The sequence below is a fragment of the Lonchura striata genome, chromosome Z (assembly GCF_050655825.1).
Source record: "Lonchura striata isolate lonStrDom1 chromosome Z, ASM5065582v1, whole genome shotgun sequence".
Lineage (NCBI taxonomy): Eukaryota > Metazoa > Chordata > Aves > Passeriformes > Estrildidae > Lonchura > Lonchura striata.
This window is the reverse complement of record NC_140740.1, coordinates 37758808-37782015: the sequence shown is the minus strand read 5'-3', so window position 1 is coordinate 37782015 and position 23208 is coordinate 37758808. Positions and strand designations below refer to the sequence as shown.

The following is a 23208-nucleotide window of genomic DNA, read 5'->3' as shown; positions in this document are numbered from 1 at the left end:
TTTAAATGAAGCTTCTCCTCTACAAGGGCTGACTTAGAAGATGCATGTACATGTGAGGACTGTTTTCTGTAAATTTCAGGAACCTGAAGTCTCCTAAAGAATCATACAATAATTAATTTAGAATCATTATCCTTTATCCTCTCACAGGAGGTCATGCTAAAAGGTTTCTCACAAACCTCCTTTAAGTACTGAAATGCAACATTTAAAGCTTCATGGGTCTTCTCCTGGCTAAACAACTTCAACTCTCTCAGCCTCTATTCATAGGAGAGGTGTCCCATCTGTGTGCCATTTTTAAACATTTCCAAAACATAACTGTATTAAGGCTTCAGATTGTAATTTTTTCCTCATTTCACTTTTCCTTATCCCCTCTCTACCTCTGTCAGTGTATATTGACAAAACTGAGCATTATTCTTGCTGCTTCTTTTAATGCTTAAGGAACATCCCAGAACACTCCAGGTTGCATTTTTATATAATTTTTTTAATAAATCTAGTGCACTCTCTAACTAGAAGCTCTTTCCTTTCTAATGGAGCATATCATAATCAAAATTACAAATCTTCCTCACCTAAAAGTAAAAGAATAAATTTGATTTATACAGGAACGGGCTGGTAATGTTTAATAATTATGGTTAATGTGTCACAAGAAGTAATAAATACAGATAGTAAGATGTACAACAGCCATTTTCTGGAATGTGAAAACCACTGAATACATTCCTTCTATCTTGTTTCCGTATTTAAGTTCATCCTTTTAAGACTGTGCAGTTGTTTTCAAATTAAAAAATTATCTGTAGCCAACCAAGATACAGCAGAATTTTCCAGCAGTAAACTTTACAGAGAGGAAACAAATAAAATTAATAAAATCAGAATATTCATTGAAAATAATACATAAATTCTCATGAAACTGCAGATGTCTAAAGGATATGCAAGCATACTTACTTTCGTGGATGCATGCATTTTTGCTTTTGTAAAGGACCAGCTGCTCTCTAGGGTGGTGATGTGCCTTTAGGAAGCTGATCAAGGTCCATTTCTTCTCTCCCTCTTCATTGTGAGAAAATTATCACACAAAATAAGGGGGGGTTCTTCTTGTTATGCATTATTATGAATTTCAAATCCAAAGTTAGAATTGTATCTGAAGTAAGTGGGTGAAATCCTTTGAGACTTTTTCACCAGCATGTAATTTCATTAGAATTCATTAAGTCACTGTAAAGAAAAAGAATAGGAAAAAAAAAATAGCAATCCCAGGGAGGGTTGTTCCTTTCAGCTTTATTTTTCCTCCTTTGACTTATATGCTAGCAAAATTTTTTGAAGATTTTCTGTGTTGTTTTTTATGATGGTTTGCACTGCCATCTCCAATGTACTGCCAGTAAGGCAATATGTTTAGGTCTAAAATTTCAATCAATGTATTCTCAAGTTCTGAGCAGATAGAAGTGTAGCTTTGTAACTTATCTCTGTACTCTACTGAATGTGTTTTATTTCTGTTAAAATTTATGTATTTATATGGCTGTAAAACTTGGAAGGAATTTCACGTATTATATTTTGCTACAGTATCAAAATCACATCCTTCTCTGGATGTTGGCATGCTAAAGCACTAGCATTTAGCTGCAAAACTTTAGTAGCTTGACTAGTTCAGAGTTTTGGGGTGTTTTTTTTCTTTTTATTGCACTGCTGTTGTGCTCATACAATGTTGAAATTTGAACAAGTTCTATGTTATCTCAACATTAATATTTTCTGTGCTCTGTTTTTTGCTTGTGTGTTGAATTTTCATTCCGCTGGAACCCTGGACTGCTGACTGAGTTAAAATACTAACAGTGATTAACACTTGGACTGTGTGATATGTAAGTAGTTCAAACCTGTAATACTCCATCTTCTAGAAAGAGGAAAATTTGGAAAGAAGTAGTCAGTAAGTCTTTTGACAAAGTCCTTTTTGGTTTCAGATTTAAGGAATTTTTTTATGTGCTACCATAAATTAACTTTTTGAATGGTGGTTAATTGAAATTCTAGTTTTAAAGGGCAAGGGCTTGATTTCACAAGACTGGCAGAGTACTAATCCCTCTCTATTTTTATTTAAATTCTATTAATTTCTCAAGAAATTATAGCAATCTACCTGACAGATTTAAAAGGTTTATCAAGGAAAAAGAGTGAATTTGATTGTTTAGTTGATTTAAGAAGACATTTGAGTTTGGCAAATATTTATCTCAATTTTCAGACACCTTAGCATGCCCTTTCCTTAATTTGAAGTAATATTTTTATTGTGGACTGTAAGAGATCCACAGAATGTTGCTTCATTTACAGACTCAAGAAAAGAAATTGTGCAAGTTTCTGCAATGGCACATTTAAGGGACATAAATTTTGTTTTATCATTCTGCAAATACTGGGCTATCCATGATAAAGATGGTTTTTGGTATAAAGTGTAGAAGATGTGAGTTTCCAGTTGTTAATCAGAACACACCAGGGGAAAAAAAAAAAAAAAAAAACCCCGAAAACACCAATTTTTTTCAAAATTATGAACCTTTAAGAAACATTTCTTTGGAAACTACCTGCTTCTGTTATTCCTTCACAAAGTATAGAGGCTCTGTTGAGCATCTAGGATGACCCATCATGATGTTTGGCTTAGTCAGTATTCTAGAACTGATTAAAAGCTATTAGAGATTGACAGAAGGTAGCACACTAACACAGGAAAATATGTCAGGTAGAAGATATGACAGCTTTTTTTCTTCCTCCTCTCTAAAGAAAAATGGAATATTTTTAGAAAAATATTTTTAAGTATTTCTTTTAATCATAAAGCCATTTTCAGGGGTCATTTTCTGATTAGCATTATTTATAACATCATACATTAGAAGGCAGCAGTTAGACACACTTGTTTTTACTTTTATGTAGATAATATCTATAAACTCCTGAGACTATATCCTCTTCTGAAAGTTCAAGAAGTATTATGGCCTTTAACACCCCAGATTACAAAAAACAATTGTCAAGTCCAGGCAGAGTGTCTTACACATCTGTGGAAATGTACTGCAAAACCAGAAGAGTATTTTGACAAAGCTCTTCACTGTCTGTTAAGTGCTAATTTCACATTCTCAGTGTGCTTCACAGAATTTTGTCACAGAATCACAATAAAATATAGAAATATTTTGTCATTGCCATGTAAAATTTGAAGTGAGACACTACAGAGAATGATATTTATTATTAATTACAGGTCTAAGTCTCCTTTGGCATTCTCAACAGCTTATTTTTCAGACTTTATGGAGAATAGCAATTAATTTTTCAAACAGGGCCACTCATGAGTATCCCAACATCTAAAATTAGAACCTTCAAGTTAAAAAATCTTGCTTAAAAATTTGGCTTTCCTTTGCTGTTACTAATGTTAATAATAAACCTCAGGGCCTGAAGATATCTTCTCATTTACACTTTCTCTTCTCCTCTGTGGTTAGTTTGTTCTTGATGAATCCTCCTGTGTTATCAAGGCTATATCTGCTGCATTCCTTTATTATAACAGACTGCAGTGCCACTTCAGTAATTGCTGGAGACAGCTAGACAGCAGCATTCAAAATGCTATGTGTGGAAGCAAAGCCACGTGACAACGTTCTACACATTGTCTTGTTACACTTTATGGCAGAAGTTGTTTTAGAATTAGGGACATATTTCTTGTGAAGTTGCTGCTTAACATTTCTTTAGGTTGGTTTGGGTTTCTCCCTGTGGTGCTTTATTTGAGCTGGGACAGAAGTAAAAAGTCTATTTGCAAGTATTTTTTTGTTTGGTGGTTTGTTCATTTTCAGATTATGTGCCTTTTTGTATCCCTCGGTGGATATGGTCTCAGTGGTCCATCAGCTCTTAGTCTGAGAGTCATTTGCCCTCCAAGAGTTTTTCTTTTAAAGTTAAAAAAACTAAAACAAACCAAACAGAAAATCCTCTGTTAAATGTGAAGAATATGTAGGTAAATTGTGATCACATGTGCAGCCTTTCTGTCCCTGAACTAATTATTTTTTCTGTATTTTAAACAGAAAATGAATTTTAGTTTAGTACCGCAGGTGTCGTGGTTTGACACGGAAAGAGAATTTTTTCCGGAAGGAAGAGGTCAATTTAGATATTGACCAATTGAAAGTAGACATGCCTCTGAGAACACAGAGGGGTTGAAAGCAGAATTCCCAGGGGAACTCGCTCTCTTTGGTTCCGGTCAGCGTGCAGTGCAGACCTCCCCTGCCCAGCCACGAGCTGGGTGGGGGAGGGGAAGCCCCCATGGCCTGATGGAGATAACTCCGAAGGGTGGAGGGACTGGAACCGGGCTGGCCCCTGCAGATGGAAGGGTGGAAGAAATCTGGGATGTCTCCATTTCCCCCTCCAGAATGTCTCTCCCGAGAGGCGAGGAAGGAGGAGCGGGGGGAGCTCCAAGGTGCCCAGTCGCGTGGGAGTTGCTGGATGTCCGGGCATCGAGCCATCCTGGGAGTTCAGACTTTTAACCCTTCCTTGAGAAATGAAAGCTTTGTGAATTTTCCTTTCCCCTCCTCGGTTTGAAAGAGAGGAAGAGGGACACCTTGGACCCTGGGATGGGATGTTGGAAGGAGGAATTCTGGATGGGAGGGGGACAAGGAGTGGCTTTTGGCTGGACTTTTCCGTGTTAGCCACAAACTGAACCAAATCTTCTCCTTCAAGAGGGACTGTGTTTTGGGAGGGTGCCAGTGAGTCAAGAGACCTGCTTCAGCTGGGAAAAGACAGAAGTGCAGTGAACAGAGAAAAGGTTAGGGGGTTTGTGGTGGCACCCCCCTGCCCTGGAAAGGAAAGAGAAGAGAAGCTCTCTGTTCTTGAGCCCTCGGCCCCAGGGGAAAATGGGGGGGACTGTGGTCCCAAACAATGAAAAACTGAACTGTTGTTTTCTCCCCTCTTGGCAGGGCATCCTTGAAAGGAAAAATCCTAAAAGCAGTCTGTCCATCCATGCATTTAGTGGTGAGAGCACTGTGCATTGAAAGGAGAAGGGTCACCATGGCAAACTTTTCTCCGGGCGGTGCCATGTGTGACATGGAAACACAGGATGTGGAGCTGTGTTTTCCTGGGGGGTCTGTGGCACAGGAGAGACTCTGTTCCCTCAATGGACTGAGTATTGATTGTTTGGAGGGTGGAAACCTGATTGGGGTCCAGATTGTGTCTCACTGAGGTTTGTTGGAGTTGGGTGGTGGGGGGAGGAATGTTTTGCAAGGTTTTCATTTGATCTTTGTGTGTTTTCTTTTTCCCTTCTTTAGTTTTCTCTTTTCTTTTGTAGTAGTAGTTTAATAAAGTTTTTTTCTGTTATTAAGCTTGGGCCTGCTTTGCTCTATTCTAGATTCCACTTCACAGCATTCAAGGGAGGGATCACATTTTCATGGGGGCACTGGCATTGTGCCAGTGTCAAACCATGACAGCAGGTTTTTTTCTCTATGAAAAAGTGATTGCTCTAAAGGTAATTCAAATTATAAATAGCAGAAATAAACAAAGGTAACTACTTATATACAGTATTACTTTTATATACAGCAGTCAGTTGGGAAAGTAAAAATTATCTGAAATAAATTGAAACACTAGAATCTCCTTTTCTTAAAAATGCAAATATTATTCTTAAAATGTATCACATTGAATTTTTCCATTTTTTTCTATGACACAGGTAACTGTAAATGTAGTGAAAGTAAGGATAGGCTCAAGTTCTGAAAGGGCTTAAACTCTTTTTCATAACTTCTAAATCTAAAACTCCAGTAGCATATGTGAATTCATTTATTGTGCATGGATTTGAGCAATCACGAAATCAATCATAGTTATCCGGAGGTGCAATAGTTTAAAGGCACCACTCTTGAGCAATGACAGCATAAGATGCAATACATAGGTTTCTAAATTGAAAAGTTCCCTTTTCTACACACAAAAGAAAAGCCTGGAATTAAGGTAGAATTATGACATATGAAAAGTATGGAATGCCTTGAAAAATGCTGAATTTTTCTAAGATTAAATATTTTTCACTTACCTGTTTTTCTTTGTCATATTTTTTTAAAAAAATAAAGAAATTAACATAGTCATTAGGATTGCCACCAAATGAATTTGAATTATTTGCAAATATATTTTTCTCTTAGTTTTAAGAGAATATTCAGGGACTATGCAGTGTTCACCAAACAAAACTCTTTAACATGGTTCTTCACTGTTTAGACAACATCATCACTGAGAATATGGGTAAACAGGCTTTATTTTGAGAAGAATCAGGTTTTTAATTCTGTTATTTAATTTTAAGGCTTTCTAAATTGAAAAACTGATGATGTTGGTTTTTAAAATCTCCCCTCTCTTTTTTCTTTTTTTTTCCCCAAGCTTGAATTAGATGTTTAGCTGGGTATAATGCAGAGGTAAGGTGGATTGCAGACACCCCCTCACAGTCTGGTCCCATACTGCTGCACAGCTCTTCTTTCAGACAGCTCTGCTCATAGTACCCTGCTAGTTTTCCCCATTGTGATTTTTTTCTGCCTCTAAAGTGTCCAAAGTATCCAAAGGGGAAAAAAAATCCATGAGAATTTCCTTGTTTGGGTTATGTTCAGCTCTTATGAAGGATGGACTTTTCCTTGTGCTTCTTCAGCAAAAGTTCGAGAGCATTATTTATTTAGTATTAAATTCTGATAGATATCAAGTACCTAATCCTGAGACATTAAAATCCATTTGCCCAAGTGGTCATTGACATCAGATGGATCATCTATATGTCTGAATCTTAGCATTTTGAAAAGCTCTCTGCATTTGTCTCCAGATATGAATACTCTGAGACATCATTTTTGTCACTGAACATCTATATGAATTTCAACCTTTCCCATATAGGCAACTTATTGCTATTTTATTATGTGTACTCATTTTCAAAGATTTCATTAAAACATACATAGTGGTGAAATTATCTGTTTTCTTAACAAAGGAGAAAATAGTAATTTTGACTATTATTTAAAATATTACATATAATAATGTTCTTTCTTATTGAAGGAAATATTGACACAAAACCAGAATTACTACAAAATCCAGAGATTAATTATTTGCTTTTTCTTCTTTTTTTCTGTTCTTTTTAAAATATGAATAGAAGTTCCACTTATGATTCATAAAAAAATGTTTTTCATGGATATCTCATAAATTTAAGACAAGTTATTTCTAAAAATAACTACATAGCAGCACATTTGTGATTTCATTTTTCCAAGCTGCCATGTTATTTGGTATTTTGAAGCAAGCTTTAGTCTGACAACTGTCATATTCCTGTGTTGGTTCATAAAAATAAAATTTCTGTTTAATATATAGAATTGTTCAGCTGTTTCTGTTATAGCAGCATGCTTGGTGAGTCACAAAAAAAGATTTATAATAGAGCATAATTATTTTGTGTTTATAGACAAATAGAATAAATCACACAAAAATCAGGCCATCATCAGGTTCTAACAGTCAAAAGAATTTTTGAAGTATTATATTTTAGCATACTTTCTGCTCTTCTGCTCTGTAAAATCCTGAAAAATAAAACATTATTTTCCTTGTGGGGTTTGCATGCTGAGTGGCTAGTACCTTTACACTTGATAAGCTTTGGTGCTGATTTCTTGAGTCTAGGGCCTAGAGATTATATAATCAATACAGTTTTATGGACAGAAGGAATTCAAGTACTTTGGAAAAGTGTAAATTCAGCATTTTGCAGATCTAGCTTTTCCTCCAGCTTTTCTTCTTGGAGGAATAGTGCAAACAGATTAGATTTTTAATTCTAAAGATACATGAACAAAGACTTTCAGTTTACACCATTATTCTATGTCAGTGCCAAGTAACCTTATTCACTGCATGAAGACTATGGCTCTAGAAAAGTTGGTTTTATCAAGGTTTGGGCTTGCTACTGTCCCAAATTTATATTGGATATGGTTGTGGTTTATGAGCAAATATAATAAGTAGATTATTTATTCTGGTGTACTGATTTTCATTTCAGCTTTTCTATTTCATGCATAATTTTTTTCAAATGGTTCCATTTAATTATTGTTGGAGACAGATGAATGGTCTTACAAACAATCAAGCAAAAGTTTAATTTAATTCATTTGAATTTATATAATGTTACATGTCTGAGATGAAATTTCAAATAACATAGAGAACAAAGAAATGAGACCTTGTTAGTAAAAGACACTTGCAAATTAAGTAAAAAAGAACAAAAATAATTTTAAATAATTTTGAGGGAAGGTAATTGAAGAGATCAGTGTTTTTCTGCCTGGAGATGGCTGAATTTGGATGACATGATAAGACTAGCAAAGAACTAAGACAGTGAGCAAATACCAACAAAGACAAGTATCAGCAGAAATAGTAACAAAAAGGACAGTGCAAAAACATATTTTTATGTAATGACCAGGTAATTTGTCTATCTCTGTTGTGACTGTACTTCTATTACATCTTTTTTTAGCCTGTCTTCCCTTCTTATTGCTTTGTAGCTATTATAAGTCAGTCTGAAAAATTGTAACTTCTTTAGTGGTTACTTCAATTTCTGATACCTCCTGGCAGCCCCAGACCTCGTTAATACAGAAAAGGGTAGTCAGCCAGGCTCAGTCCTCAGCCTTGTAAGCAATCCAGAGACCAAAGGGAGGTTTAGTTCATTAGAAAACAGTAAAATGATAAATATGTCCAATCTGGCCACTGGTTTGTGACAGTAAAGATAAAGTAAGAAGATGAAGGCAGATTTCTTTTTAACAAATAAGTGCATATGTCTGTGTTTCATCAGATTTACAGAAGAAGCAGAAGCCAATTGGGCTTCTGCTATCAATAAGTTAAAAATACAGTAAAAAAATAGTGATAAGGGCATCACTTCAAGAAGGCACAGAGACTAAGGTTCCAATGAAGCCACTGTAAATTAGGTAAAATTAAAGAATTTGTCTCACTTTTGTCATCTTCTTGATGAGAAAATGGAAACACTAATTTCTTTTGCTGACAATTTAAACGATGGATTGATAAACCTACATAGTGAGACAATCCACTTATTCTTCTACAATGAAACAGAGAGGGACAGGTTGAGGGCAGGCATCAGGCTATCTCAGTGAAGCCCTTGAATGACTATGGGCCATGACTGCAATGTCTTTTTAGAAAGGGCATCTTTAAATTGAAGGCTTTTTATTTCAGGCAGCTTGTTTTTGTGTGAGCTTGCCTCTGAACTCCAATTGTGAAACAAGGTAGGATTCAGTTAGCATATTGATTATACGCATGTTTTCATATGAAAAATAAAACACTGTGATACCTAACAATATCATTTTTAGAAGCATTTAGTAGCATTTGTCACTTTCATGTACTGTTTTAATTACATTACATTAACATTGCTTCAAGGAGATAAATGCAGACACAGTAATAGACACCTCATGAGATTCAAACATGCATGCACATTTATTTTCTTCTTGTTGTCTCTTCTGTTTCTTGTCTTCAGTTTATAATTTAAATTTTGAGACAGAACTTTATAAATAATACAACACTTTGGATACATGTTTTATATATATATATATATATATATATATATATTTATAAAAGCATTTCATGTAAGCAGGTAATATGAAAGGCTATGACTGTCAAAAAGCTCCCATTCAACATATAAATATTTAAGGAAGCATTCCTTACTCTGCATCAGCAAACTCTTGACACTGAAACTAGAAAGATGGGAAGTCTCCCTTTAATCACTATTTGTTCCATTATTTCATGGAAGCGAGGTTTAACTTTTGAACATAACTTAGCACTTCAGCCTAGCAGAATGCTTGGGTTTTTTCTTACATTTATTAATAGGCAGCTTTGCTTTATGGGACATTATATGGGTAGCCAGCACAATACAGTTGCTTCAATTATCTTTTTTGAATATGTTGATGTAGTAAAGGTTTTCGTTAGGGTTAACCAAAACATTCACAGCGTTCATGCCTGCATGAGGTCTTCATTTTCATGATTATTTTTAAATTACTTAAGACCTAAATAAAATAGGATTGAAACAAAAATGTTCCAGCTTTTTTTTTTTTTTACTTTAAATTGAGTAAAAACTAGTGAAAATAAAAAGGTTTTTGTCATGGTTTATTGAATTCCAGTTCCCTGGACACTCACTGAGTACAAAGCCTATGAGGACTACCTGAGGAATATGGAGTTGTTTAGCTTGAGGGAGAGAAGCCTCAGGGAAGACCTTGTCACCCTCCAGAATTCCTTGAAAGTAGGGTATAGCCAGGTGGGGTCAGTCTCTTCTCCCAAGTAACAAGAGGTAGGGTAAGAGGTGGTAGTTTTAAGTTGCAGCAGAGCAGAATTAGATTGGAAATATTTCCTCACCAAAAAGTTGCCAAGCACTGGAAGATGCCAAACAGTGACCAAGGAAGTGGTTGAGTCACCATCTCTGGACTTATTTAAAACACTCATACATGTGGCACTTAAAGAGATAGATTAGTGGTAGACTTAGCAACAGTAGATTAATGGGTGGACTTGATCATCTTGGAGGCCTTTTCCAACCTAAATAATATTATGATTCTACATTTTTCCATGTGAAACATTTATTTTATTTTAATTTAATTCATTTTATTTTACTTTATTTTATTTTATTTTACTTTATTTATTTTATTTTATTTTTATTTAATTTAGTTTATTTTATTTATTTTATTTTATTTTATTTTATTTTATTTTACTTTTTTTTTATTTTATTTCATTTTATTTTATTTTATTTTTTTTTATTTTTTTTTATTTTGATTTATTTATTTTATTTTGATTTATTTTAACATTGGTATTAATCTTTGGCTCTTCTTTCAAATACTATAATGTCAGTAGGTTTCCAGAGATTATTGTAATCTAGGAATTTGTGGTCCTTCAAAGCAGGCGAAAATTTCACAAAAAAAACTGTAGCACGGTCTTACCAAAATGAATACAATCTATGTTAAAATGTTGAAAGAATTTTAAGGGATTTTTGCAGAAGAAAATATTAGTAAAACTTTCCCTGATTTTTTTATCCCTAAGTTTCTGAATTTCACACTGGTTATTTGGCAATTCTATAGGGTTTTGCTTGGTTTTGAATGTAGTCTTCTGGTTCTCCTGTACTTCAAAGCTCTCCCACTGTATCAGAAACAGATCCAAAATTGCTTCTGACATGTTTGACAATTCTATTTTTTTCTCCCTGAATCATGGAATGACTTAAAAATAAAAAGAACAGTTGGGAAAATACATGCAGTTTTGTTTATGAGTTTGGAATTGTTACATTAAGAAAATTTTAAAAATTTGAAAAGTGCTGTCTATCAACACTGGCACAAGTTTTCAAATGATACATACCAGCTTATGGAAAGTGTGGGTTCTGACAGGTCAGTGTTGTTTTTTATGCCTGTGAAAAATATCAGGTTCCTAACTAAAGCTTCAAGGCAGGTTTTTTTGTTGGTTTTTTTGGGTTTTTTTTGAGGTTTTTTGTTTGTTTTGTTTTGGTTTTTTTTGTTTATTTGTTTTTTGGTTTTTTTTTCTTTTGATGGGTGGTTGTTTTAGGTTTCTTTGACAGGTAGGAAGACAGAAAAAGAGGGCATGGATATTAGACTTCCAAGATTTGAAAGAAGATATATATCTTGAGAAAAAGTTCATGTAATAACGTTTTCATAATTTACTTACAATGAAGAAATATTCTTTCATATTTCTGTTGTGGCCTTGACTTTTGTGTCTGTCCAAGGTATATAATATTATAATGTCATATCATGTCATATCATACAATACAATATAATCTCCTATCAGTATATATATCTACATATATATGTTCAATATAAATGTAATATACACACACACATATATAATCCCCAAATATATGTGTGAATATATATATGTATATGTAGCATATATGTAGTGTGAATTACCGATATTCATGGCACTTTAACTATCAGTAATCCAATTAATCAAAGGTATTGATCAATAACATCTTTCAAGCATTACGGATAGATAACTACAAAGAAGACACCAAAATTCAGATTTAATGGTAGAATCATGTTTTCCTGTACATGTATGCATTATTTCTTTCAGTATGAATATAATCTCATTTTTTGCTCCAAAATAAAACAAAACAAAAAATCAGTAAAAAGATAGCTCAGATTTGACCTCACTCAGTTTAAATGATGGTATAACAGACTAATACAATTTTCAGAGGGGAATAAAGGAAGTATCAGAAAATTTTAGGCATATTTTATGTTACATCACATAAATTTGAGTTAATTGAGATAATCCAGATTTATCTGTGGATTTTTTAAAATATGTTACTAATTTGAAGCTTTGAATTTAATAATAACTTGGAAACTTGAACGATTAGTGCAGTTTTTTAAAACTTTCTCTGAACTAGTAATCAACTTTTTAGGTAGGTAGGATTCTTTTGCAAGCAGATGGAACACAACTGAAGACTTGGGTTTTGGGTTTAGTTCTTTTGTTTTCTTTTCCACTTCATATCCTGTGATATTTAGCACTGTGAAAAAAAAATAGGAACACTAAGCAATGAAAATATGATCTTGGATAGTCTGTTTGTAGGACAAAAAACCTGGATTTTAGTATTTGATGTTTGTCTTGTTTTACTTCTTTTCAAAGCACTTGCTGCCTCACAGGTTTTAGTATAGGCAAGACTAATTTCAGAGTCTCAGAACAATATCTGGAAGTATTCCTTGGAAAGGAAAGATGATTTTATCAGTTAGATTGATGAAGGCTATTCAATTCTGAATATGAATTGAAGGAAGGAAAAATTACAATTAGAAATTTCCAAAAGTGCCATTCAAAAATTTCAAGGGAAAAAAAAAAAAAAAAAGGTAGAAGTAGACTTGATGTAAGAAGATACTAACTTAGAAAACACTTCAATACTTTATCTGAAATCAAAAATTAAAGGAATGCCATTTTGTCACAAAGACTATTCCTCCTAACCTTCAGGGTTAGTCTTTCTTTCCAAATCTTACAATGAGTTGTTTGATTTAAATTTTAACCAGAAAGCATAGAATTATAGACTATTCTGAGTTGTTAGAGACCCATGTGGATCATCAGAGTCCAACTCTTACCCTTGCACAGGACAGCCCCAGGAGTCAACCCAGGTGCCTGCGAGCATTGTCCAAGCACCTCTTGAGCTCCATCAGGTTTGGTGCTGGGACCACTTCCCTGGGGAGCCCCAGTGGAAGCCAAAGGCTAAACTATCAGTATCTTATGTGAGACCAGAATTTCAACCATAATCCTTGTCCATATCTTGCAGATTTCCTCTGCATGTTCATTAATAGATTGGATGTAAGAAAATTATTAGTTTTACTTGGTCTGTAGTTTTCAATTTGTGACATGTTAGAGTGAGCTCATGGGCACTCTGTACCCCTTCCCCAGGACCCTGTGACTCTGATCAAGATAACCCTGGACCCCTCCTTCCTGCCCCAACAGCGGTGGCGGAGAGCCAGGGAAGCCCACCCTGTCCAAAGTCTATATAGACCCCTGATATTTCCTGTTTCCTCTCTTTTGCCCTGCTCTCCCCTGGGACATCACAGAATAAAGAGAGCTAAACCAATGTATATCAGGGTAAGAGACTCTTTTGGAAATCTTTGCCATCTCCTGATATTCCTCTCCTCACAGCCTCGGACCTCTGGGCTAGCCTGATATTCAGGGGGCTGTGCGAGGGGGGGAACGTCAGTGACAGGCTGAGATATCCCTGAAGAGCTTTAGACACTACTAAAAAGCTTTGTAGGATCAGAAATCTGTTAAACTTAAAAAGAATTAAAAATTTTTCTGTGTTTATTTGATTAGTAATGAAGCCATTAAGCCATCACCCATACTAAAAATCACACATAAATAGTCTTTCTCATGCTTCAGTGACCTCATGTTCAGTAAAATATTGTAGTTGGATTGTATCCATGTAATACACTATTCTGAAGACAGGTAGGTTTAGACATGCTTTTGAAGTGTTGGAAAATCTTCACTTCTAATAAAATACATTTTTTTGTTAACAAAATTGATTTGTAATATTAAAGTACATTTATATATTAAGGCTGAACCTTGGCAGAAAGGTTTAGTAAGTCATTCAAACTTCCTAAAAAAATTTAGGAAACTGCATTAGTGATCAGATTTAGCCAAAGGTAGGGTAACCATAGAAATGTTTACTATTTCTGTGTTTATATTTTACTATGTCATTACCAGCATTAAATCGATGCTTCCATTTATCAGAATTCTTTCTTTCTAAACTATTGTGAAATATACATGCATCTCTAACTCTTTTTAGTTCATCAGAATCAAAAGTGTTTTGTTATTAAAAAATTGTAATAATGTGCAACAGACAAAAAGATTCCTAATATAATATGTGTCTTCTCATTGAGGAATAGTAAATCTTACCTCCCATATACTATCCATTACTAATGGGACAAGAGAAAAAGAGCATTTTTATTGCCAACAAAAATGATACCTTCTTTTGAATTTTATAACATCTTTAAAATTAATGCTACTAATTTTGGCTTTGTCTCTGACTGGTAGAAGAGGGCTAAGTTTTTTGATTTGGTTTTGTTTTGGTTTGGTTTTGGTTTTTTTTTGTTTTGTCTGTTTGGTTGGTTGGTTTTTTGGTTTGTTTTTTTTTCTTCCTTTGTAATGCAGATTTACAGAGGATATTCAATTTTTATATTAAAAAATTTCACAGGGAGGTCAGGCACTGGAATAGGTTGCCTAGAGAGGTGGTGGAGTCACCATCCCTGGAGATGTTTGAGGTGCCTGGAACTGGTGCTAGGTGATGTGGTTGAGTGGTTTAGGGGCTACAGTAGCCAGGTGGATGGTTGGACTGGGTGATCTTAAAGATCTCTTTCAACATTTACAATTCTGTGATTCTACAATTTGTTTGACAATGCAATGCATGCTAGTAAAAGTATAACCAGACGACTTAGGGGGAATAGTAACGAGACACAGAAAATTCAGTAATCCAAATGAGGAGTTATATTTTATCTCTGAGGGGAGTAAATGAATGCCAGGTAGGATGCTTGGTATCCCACCCTTAAAGTTTGCAAACAAAAGAAAACTTTCATAACAGTAGTTAGCATCACTCAGAATTTCCTGCTGTCTGTGGAGGGACACAAGCTGGAAAGTCATAGGGATGTTTTCTTTCTCCTCATTATGTTATAAAGCAAGGGTGAAACAGCAGTGGAAACCTGGCAAACTCCTGGTATGAAAATATCTGGAAATTAGTGCATCACATGAGATAACCCTGATTATATTTAAATTTTAAATTTTATGTGCAGAATGCCTATATTTTTTTCGCTAATTTCCTCCTTAAATTAAATTATCTGACTACTTTAATATTCTGTTTTCTATTGTCACCTGCACAAAAACCGGAAGAATACATGCTCTAACATTCTGTCTTGGTGACTTTACCATTCAATCAGGTTGAGGCTTGAAAAGAAGAGTAATTCCATTAATAAACACACAGCAGCCAGTGCAGTCTGGTTTGGTCCTTTAAACCTTAAAGGTCACTTCTTGTTATGAACAAAGACCTTTTATCTTGTCCTTTGACTAAATGGCAAAGGAAAACAAATCTTAAGTGTGGTGTGATCACTGTCAGATGGAATTCCTGTACTCCTTCCAGAGTATGCACAACATGTTCTGAAGCTGGATTATGATACATTGTGCAGGTTTTCTGGCAGGTGTGGGGTAGGCAGATCATTCCAAGATACTCAGAAAACAGATGTTTTTCCACACACCAGCTGTGTTGGCATATTTCAGTCATCTTGAATGCTGGTGTTTCTTTAAGTGTCACTTACAATATCTACCAGTAGATAATTGATCCAGGAGTATTTCTGATCACTTTCTGAGAGAACTGCATGAAAACCACATACTTTATCTATCCTGAATATATAAAATAAGCCTTAAATTTTTTTCAGGCTGTGGATCCTAGTGGAATTTCAGCACTAAATGCTGACTTGAGTAGCTAATTTAGCAGCAGATTAGCTTTACATATGCAAGTGTTCCCATTAATATCTGCAGGCTTGATTGCAGGTTTACATTTTAAACAAATATGAGCACTTTTATGCAGCAGAGGCCAATAGACATTATTTATGTCTGCAACTTTGCAATTATTTCAGTATATTTTTGTTACCCCTCAGGTATAGCCCTGGAAAGGTATATTTGAAAGTTGATGTATTGCTAAAATATTCCATAAATTTGTAGCTATGACACACTTTCCTCCTCTCTGTATGCGGAATTTGATAGCCTGTTGAAAATTACAATATAAAAAGTGATGCATTAAAAAGTGATTATTATTAAATATTTTAACATTTCAAAGCAAGACAGGAGAAAAGAATGATGTCAAATGCCAAATTTTGTTTCTATAATTTTTACCAAATAAGAGTCATGACACGTACTTCTTCAAATGCAGCCTCTACTTATGTAGGTTCTGTGATCAGATGTACATAAATCTCCTTTATCTTAGCTTCCCTTTAGCCTGCTCTGAAACAGACTGTAGAAATCTGAGAATGGTAAACTAACTTGGAAGGTAGATGGCTTCTCTGCTAGTACTGAAAATGCATATATATTGTGTTAAAGAATTTAAATAGCCTTCATTATTTTGTATATAAGTTATCTCCGGTTTCCATCAACACTAATCACTGGAATCCTTTGAATCCCGCAGACTATATTTGAAGTACAGCCTGGACTCAGACTACTTTAGCACAATTTTTGTCTCTTACCTTTCCCACAGGAGAAGCTGAATTACACTTCTAAGTCACATAAAGAAGAGATGATAACAAGAGGGGTTTAAAAACCCAACCAAAACCAACCAAAAAACTCTACCAAAAGCACAAAAAAAGCATTGCAAGAATCTCCTGAATTTAAGATATTTAAAACAGGTGGTCTAAAGTTTATAATTTTTCAAGCATCTTTTGCCAATTAAGGATCAACTTTTCATATTTCAGCATCTCTGTATCAGAAAAATTGATGCAAAATCTGCCTTCTAAGTAACACTGATTAATTATGACCCATACTCTGATTCTTGCTTCTTTGTTTTCTTTTCCATGGGTCTTTTACTGTGCTTAGGTATGTCTGTTGACTTGTCCTCCTTCCACAATTATCTGTTATCTGTTCTTTTTATAATATACTTGGAACAACCCTGATTTGTAATCCTGGCTAGAGCAGGACTTAATCAGCACTAGAAAAGAGGGAGCTGATTTCAGGCAGGCAAGCAGCCTTCTGAAGTCTACCATTTTAGGTCACTCTTTCCAGCATTCATTACCTCTAAGTGTCTAGAAGTTGTGCTTGCCTTTAGTGCCACATAGAAAACGATGCATAAAATGTGTTAATTACAATGTATTTATTTTGGACTCACTTTTTTTCACTGATTTGCATAAATCACATACTTGGTACACTTATGATCTGTAATAGACTGATACATTACTGCAAATATGCTTCCTCTCTTTACAAAAATTATCATCAGAAATCCTAAGTTACTTTTTTTTCAGTAGATTTCAGAATTCAGTGGAATTTAGTATTTGTTATTTACTTAAAACAGCACGGAAAGATACATTTTCACACCTGGTCACAAGAAAAGAAAGCGCAAACAGCGCTACTTTATACCTAGGAGTCTTTTTGAAAATAATTTTTATTTAATTCATTTTCTCATATAATACAGCCTCTATTACAAATAATAATAGAATATTTTTGGTATAAGAGAGGTAAAATATCCACTGGCCAATGTTGAAATGGTGGTGTTCTTTGTTACTCTTTGTGACTGACTTGAGAAATCAGAGTTATGGAATTTATTCCAAGTTATGGAATAAATAAATAGGAATATCCAGCCATAGCCATCCAGCATAGCCATAGTTCACAATCAGACTATCCTGCAGGGAAAACTTAATCTGTTTTTATGACGAGGTCATCTATCTAGTTGACCAAGGGAAGCCAGTAGATGAGGCTTTTTTTGACTTTAGTGGAGATTTTGACACTCTTTGCATAGTGTCCTTCTGGATGTCCATCAACAGCTAGACAAATACATGCTACATTGGATCAACAATTGGCTGATGGGGTGGTCAGTCACCAATGGGGTTCCCCAGGGATAAATTTTGGAACCACTGCTTTTTAACTCTATTATAAATGCTGTGGATGCAGGAGTTCCCTCTAACCAATTCTATTGTAAAGTCTCAATTGTACAGAGGTAGTACAGCCTCAAAAGCAATATACAAAGTTGAATCCATATGCTCTCAAAACAAATGAGAGGCCATGCCTGGTAAGTATAACCATGTCCACATGTGTTTAGTCCAACTTCAGTTAGGCTATATTCAGTCTAAACGTAGTCAACCATGATAAAAAGACGGCAGAATACACTGGTTCTAGGGAATCTCCCAGGAAGTAGGAATTTGCACTAAGGGTGTTTGAGTATCGTAGATATTGAAGGTTTGACACTGTGATGGCAGACAGAAAGCAAGCACTGGTTTGATTTCTGTAGTCATTGTTAGTATGCAGCAGGTAAATATCTAGAATGACCATCTACACTAAACATTCATCTCCATTTTTATTTAAATGGTGTTTTTGGAAGCATAGTGTTTTCTCTAGCCAATGTGTTCTATTAAAACCACATATGGATCTAGAGTGTGTCAAAAATGTATTTCCACAGGGTTAGCATATCAAACTATGTCAGCCATATTGACCTTCTATCTCTATTGAAATTGTATTGTTTTATTCAATTGAGGTAACAAGGGTCTCGCATAGAAAATAGTTGCTACTGATACCAAGAGTACCCTTGCTACCAACCCCATTTACCCTCTTACCAGACCACACTGCTATGGGATTTAAATGGATTTCCATCCAGAGCATATATCTAACAACAGACTTTAGTTAATTCATTACCTTACCCCCTTCCCAACACCACTTTGTGTTGCGGTGCCTTCCCAAGAGTCAGCTAGCCCAGTGTCCTTGGCACTGTGGCAGCAAAGGCCACTCTCGCGTGCCGCTGCGGGCAGGAGCTATGGCCTGTGGGAATGAACCCACCAGACTGGGAGAGATGTGGAGCGACGCTGACAAAAGCAAAGGAGTCGTCCTTCTGGGGGTATCTGTGTTCTGAGTTTATTACCAGTCCAAGGAAATAACCAAAAGAAGATAAACTCCAAAAGGCCCCGAGCACTGTGTGCACGGCCTTTTATATGCGGGAGGTAAGAAGGGGCAAGAACAATGGTCAACCAATGGGATAACAACTGGAGGTGATAAGCAGGGGAACATCCAATGGGGTGAGAGTGAGGGAGGGGACCCCGTAGACCAGCCTATCATCCGAGGCCCTGGGGAGGGGTCAGGGGAGTGACTCGGCATAAATGAACCATTAGGGTAGAGGGAGGGATGACTGGCAGACAGAGGGGGGAGGAGAAGAAGGGAGGCCGGACCATTAACATAAAGAGGGGGAGAGGGAGAAACCATAAGTGGGGGGGAACTTAAAACACACCCCAACAAATTTGTACTGACACTATAACTGATGATATAACTGAGGTGTTGATATAACTAGATATAACTGAGCTGATGATATGACTACAGGTATTTGTACCTACAAACCTAAGATAACATGATGGATACAATTTAGGATAATATGATGGTCCAGTGTGGTCAGACATATTTAGGTTTCTAAATAGTGTGTTTTAGGTATTTTCAGAACCTTAATTCTGTATACAACCATGTCACATTATGCTTGCCAAAAATGAAGGAAGACATTTCTTGACTATAAATATACTGAATTACATTTTAGTTATGTAGAATGTGACAACATAATCTAGGGTAAATTCTTCCATTTTGCTCCCTCTGGATAATATTCAACGTAAATTTGCATTGTTTTTTGATTTGCTTATAATTCTGTTGTTGTTGTTATTGTTGAAGACACAAAGAGAAATTTTTAACAGAGAAGGTATAAGTCTGGGGTTGGACCAATGTAAGTATATGTCCTTGTGTAATTATACATAACATTCAAAAGTTGCATCTTAAGAATAAAAATGGTGAGGATGAAAAAGGAAAGTGAAAACAAAAAGGAAAGGAGAAAAGCATCTAAAAAAGCAAAATAGCATCAAAATAAAATATACTTTTTTAAGCATAATTCATAGGTGCCTCAACAAACAAAATTTCTGGAAATTAGAAGGAAAAAGGGAATAATTTCTAAACCCTTTCCAATCAAACTGAAAATTTTAAAACTAATTCTTACATTATTCAAGAAAAACTCTACCTTAAAACTTTTTGGCAAACACAGTGTACACAAATTATTTGCTATGTTCTGATAACAAGAACTGGCATTGATTTGAGAAAATAGAAATATAGTGTATTGCTTTTTAAGGTGTCTTTTAACATTAAAAACATTATCTGATTTGAGGTTTAGTCCACTATATAACTCATTAATAAAACATTAAAAATGCATTTTTCTATAAATAACATAGATCAAATTACTTTAACTGGTAAGAGATGCATTCCCATTTCTGACTGCTTAAAAAAATTGATGTTGTTTTAAAGTTCTCTATTTTGATCTTTCAACTGTACTACAACCAGAAAACTAAAATTACGAATTAGCTAAATTAAAAATATATAGCATATGCCTTCTTTTTGAAGGGAGTATTATGTCATTTTTCTAGATATGTTATATCAACAAACTTCTAGAATGCTTTTGTGATATAGACAACCAAGTATGGGTATATCTAGAATAACGTATGTGCCATTTTTATAATAAAGTAAGGTAGAAAGCTATTCAGTAATATTTCTCCATGCTGTAAAACTATCTAATTAAATATTTTAAATTTATTTTCTGTATAAGATTTTGGTGTTTAAGGAAGATAGCCCTTAAACTGTCTAGAGGATTATATCTCTGATACTTCAGCATGTCTGTAATCCAATAAAACACTAATTTGCAGACCCTACAAGAGAAAATTAGTCTGTGATTAAAAAGGCAAATTATTGCCCATTTTTCTGTCCAAACAAAATTCACTATTGAGTTTACAGCTTGGTGATACAGATTAATTTGGTGTCTCTTCCTTCCTTGCCTAGAAAGGCTGTAAAACTCATACACTGGAGGTCTTCAAAACCTATATGGACAAGGTTTTGAGCAAGCTGATGTAATTTGAAATTTTTTAGAAGGATATTGAAATATTTACATCCTGAGATCTCCTCATCATAAATTTCTCTGTTTTCCTTGTCCATCCCTGAGAGACATCTACACAGTACTGTTAAATTCTGCCACACTTAAACCAGTAAAAAAATACATGTTTCTTTTTCCTAATATGTAGAAAGGATAATATAATTCAGAAAATAATGGAGTATAGCTGAGAGAAGGTATAAAAAATAATCCAGAAACAGTCTGTAGATTTACATGAAAGCCAAAATTTACTTCTTTTTGAAATTCCAGTTGGATGTAAATCAGTATCTTTGAAGTGAAACATTGAAAGTGTATGGATTTAAGATTATGACCATATTTATAAAGTGAAAAAGGAAAAATGTGTTTTATATCTCTAAATGTGCTAGTATCTCCTTTAAAATATAGTGGAAGAAAAAAATTGTTATCAACCCTGTCAATATGTCATACACAGGGGTGGAGAGTGTGCTTTCGCCAAATCACATAAACAGAGTTTGGTGCCACCTCTTGGCATTATATAATCCAAATCCTCTGTTCAAAGCACAGTCATCTAGACAAAATTTCTCAGTAGGTTGTTCTGTCAAGTTTTGCATATCTCCAAAGATGGAGAAAACACAGCCTCCTTGGGAAGTTGTTTTTGGCTCCAAACACCCTCACAGTAAAATTTTTTTTTTTTAATTTTTTTTTTTTTTTTTGTTTAGAGATGAAAACTTCATTAGATTTTAGTTGTGCCTATTACCTCTTGTCCTGTCAATGCACACCACTCAGGGAGTCTGGTTTGCCCTTCAGTCCCCCTGTCAGATATTTATACTCAGATTAGATGCTGCTGCTACTTCTCTTCTACAGGATTAAAATTTGCAGGTCTCCATCTCTTCTTATTTGAGAAATGCTCCAGAATCTTTCCTTGTCTTTGTGACCTTCCACTGGATTATCTGTAGTAAATCTACATTTTTCTTTCACTGGGAACCAGAGCTCAACTCAGAATTTAGCAGAGAGAAAGATTTACCTCACTCAACCTGCTGGCAAATCTCTTTCCAATGAGTCCAAGTTGCTCCTTCACACTTCTTTGCTGCAAAGTGTGGCTCAAGACCAACTCGTCCACCAGCAGAATGTCTTCTGTACTGATGCACAGGGTTATTTTTCTCTGTAGGTGCAGTAATTTTAATTTCCTTTTATGGGAATGGTATTCCCTGTTTGAACTTATAATTTCATTTTATTAATATTCTTCCTTTGTATGACTATGTAGTGTTATCTTCTTAGTTTGAAATTTTATGACTTCTGGGGTTTTTTCTCTTGTTTTCATTTTATAATAAAGTTTTTAATATACATTCTTCATTTTAACATACAACTCAGAGAAAATTTTTGTAGACACCCTTTCATTATCAGACCACAGGAATCAGGAAGGAACTTGGCTCTCAAATGAAAGAGAGAAAAAGACAGAGAATTTTATTAATGTCTTTGTTATATAATTTTATGAAATAAAGTAATACCTTCTTGTTTTGAATTTTTCCCAGGAGGAGTAGACTTCTTTTTTTCCACTAGGTAGTTGTTTTAAATAAGAGAAAGTTTGCACTGCTGAGAATGTAAAGAAGTATAATCTTGGGATTTGCCACTGCAATTATCAATTGATGAAGACTTAAAAACATCTGGGGGGTGAAAATAGTGGCACAGAGAGCAGATCAAATTGCAAAACTCTTGCCAAAAAAGCAGATGTCCTGTGCTGAACTCTGTAGCAATGGCTACTCTTAGACATCAGGCCAGTGTGGTTCTGTGAATTGCATTCTTTGATCTCATTCCCTGTACTTCAGTGAAGTAATTCCAGAAGCAGAGCTTTCTCTTGTATCTTAGAGTGTTAATTTCAAAAAATAAATTAACTCACAAAGATCTCTTTGTATATCACTGCTGTTTTTTTCTCAAGAAGGTTGCAAGAAAGTTTTGATAGATGGTTGAATACCCTTCCCTCTCATGAGACCATTAAAAATGTTAATGAAAGCCTTTCAGATGTCTAAGAGACTAAGTGAGGAAAAGTGGGAGGGTGATACAGTGGTGAGAGAGAGGAGGGAAAGGTTAAACTTATTTGTGAAATGCCAAGTTGTGAGCAGTATGCTTTTGCTCAACAGATATAATGTACAATCTGTCATTTGGCTTGTGTGGAATATGAACAGAAGAACAAAGGACTCTGG

General features: G+C 34.9%; 1 protein-coding gene across 12 annotated transcripts in view; it reads left to right on the top strand.

The window, feature by feature from the left end:
- LINGO2 (leucine rich repeat and Ig domain containing 2) overlaps positions 1–23208 on the top strand; it is a 487462-nt gene that overhangs the window by 252986 nt on the left and 211268 nt on the right. Inside the window, exon 2 of one of the 12 annotated variants that reach the window (XM_085566632.1) lies at positions 1–23208. This exon is cut by the window's left edge and continues 7799 nt beyond it. The exons of the other annotated variants lie outside the window; for them this stretch is intronic. The gene's annotated coding sequence lies outside the window, so the exon portion shown is untranslated. 12 annotated transcript variants of the gene reach the window in all.